This window comes from Pipistrellus kuhlii, unplaced genomic scaffold (assembly GCF_014108245.1).
Source record: "Pipistrellus kuhlii isolate mPipKuh1 unplaced genomic scaffold, mPipKuh1.p scaffold_m20_p_46, whole genome shotgun sequence".
Lineage (NCBI taxonomy): Eukaryota > Metazoa > Chordata > Mammalia > Chiroptera > Vespertilionidae > Pipistrellus > Pipistrellus kuhlii.
In genome coordinates this window covers 2,467,471-2,469,587 of record NW_023425547.1, presented here as the reverse complement: position 1 = coordinate 2,469,587, position 2,117 = coordinate 2,467,471, and the positions used below count along the sequence as shown (strand labels likewise).

Here is a 2,117-nt window from a genome sequence, read left to right as displayed (position 1 = left end):
TATTACTGCTTCAATTTCATTGATAGTAATTGGTCTGTTCAGATTCTGTGTTTATTCCTTGTTTGGACTTGGAAAGCTGTATGTTTCTAAAAATTTGCCACTTCTAGATTGTTGATTTTGATTACATATCATTGTTCATAGTATTTCCTAATTATCTTTTTTATTTCTGTGGTAATATTTGTAATTTTTCCTTTTTTATTTTTATTTTATTTATTTATTTATTATTATTTTTTTTCACGTCAGATGGGTCATGTGCCAAAGGCATAACAAGGTTAATGGGCGGCACACCTCACACAGCCTCGTGAACACCCAATCTTCACTCTTATGAACTCCGAAAGGATCGATCCTTTTTTTTTAATTTTTATTTTATTTATGTGCTCTTTTTCCTACTTCAGTCTTATTAGTGACTTGTCATTTTATTTATCTTTGAAAAAAAAACAAAAAAACCTTAGTTTCATTAATCTTTTCCATTGTTTTCTTCTTTCTATTTCATTTAATTTTGCTTTGATCATTGTTTTTCCTCCCTTCTGCTTACTTTGATTTTTGTTTGTTCCTGTTCCTCTATTTCTAGTTTTTATTTTGGTATAAATTTAGACTTTTATTTGGGAGTCTTCCTGCTCCTTCCTGTTCCTTTAGGTAGTTCTGTATAGATATAAACTTTCCTCTTATAACTTCTTGCTGCATCCCATAGATTTTGTAAATTTGTGCTTTCATTTTCACTTGTCACAAGGTAGTTTTGATTTTTGCTTTGATCTTTGGTTGTTAATAAGCACATTGTTTAATCTCCACATATTTCTGTTTTTCCCAGTTTGTTCCTCCTATAGTTAATTTCTAGTTTCATGCCACTGTAGCCAGAAAATAAGCTTGGTATAATTTCAATTTTCCTGAATTTATTAAGGCTTGGTTTGTGGCCTAGTATATAACCTATCCTGGTAAACTTTTCATGTGAACTTGAGAAAAGGTGTAACCTGCAGTTTTAGAATAAAAAGCTTTGCATATTTAGCAAGTCAAACTGGTATAATGTGGTATTTAAGGTCATTATTTCTTCATTAGTTTTCTATGTGGATGATCTATCTATTGAAGTAAGTGAAGTATTAAACCCCAAACTATTTTAGTATTACTACTAATTTCTGACTTCAGGTGCATTATCATTTGCTTTATATATGCATGCTCCTATATTGGATCCATAGATATTTACAATTATAATATCATCTTCTTGGATTGACCCTTTTAAAATTATGTAATGTCACTTTTTACATTTTTTGTTTTGAAGTCTATTTTTATTGATGCAAGTATTGCTACCCCAGATTTCTTTTCATTTTCATTTGTATGGAATATCTTTTCTCTATACCTTCACTTTCAGTCTGTCTTTATCTTACGTGAGTTTCTTGTAAGTTTATTGATAGGTCATCTTTCCATTTAAGCCATTCTGCCATCCTATTTCTTTTGATTGGGGAATTCATTTATATTTGGGGTAATCATTGATAGGTAAAATAAATTGATACATAGATGTATATACATGAACCTCATGATAACTATAAGTCAGTCATACAAAAAACACACAAAATGAGAGAAGGAATCCAACAAAAATTCTAAAGAAAACCAGCAAATCAAAAGAAAAGAGATCAAGAAAAGAAACACTGAAGAAGAATAAAAACAAATATAAAAACTAAATAGGAGCAAGTGGTGTTCACTAGATTGATACAGGCTCCAACTTGGTATCAGTGCTATTCTGAGGCTGATCAACAAAAGTCTCAGAGTGCCTGAATATTTTTGTGGTGGGGTGGGGTCTCAGGGAGTAGTCAGAGTGAGGTCATCAGAGTTTATCAGGCCCAAACTGACAAAGATTTGGCTGTGTGAAGGGAGGGTTCAGTAGTGTTCTTGCGTACAAGGGAAAAAATGTCCCCAGTCCTAGATCCACACAGCTCAGCAGTCTGTTCTGGATTCTGCCAAAAGCCCAATTTCAGCAGGGCAGGCTGCCAAGAGTTAGGAGGATGGGAATAGTGATCTCCCACAAGTGTAGGTGCAGGTAAGGCTTGGGTGGAGGTGGGAGAGTGTCCCATGCCCTGAAGCTAAATAACTCAATCTGTTCTTGATTCTATCCAGCCCTCCTTCCC

At 33.6% G+C, this 2,117-nt stretch overlaps 1 non-coding gene across 1 annotated transcript; it reads right to left on the bottom strand.

Moving 5' to 3' along the window:
- Positions 1-237: 237 nt before the first annotated feature.
- Positions 238-341, bottom strand: LOC118704749. The gene has a single exon (XR_004983507.1). It is a non-coding gene; the product is annotated as a small nucleolar RNA U13 (small nucleolar RNA).
- Positions 342-2,117: the final 1,776 nt, after the last annotated feature.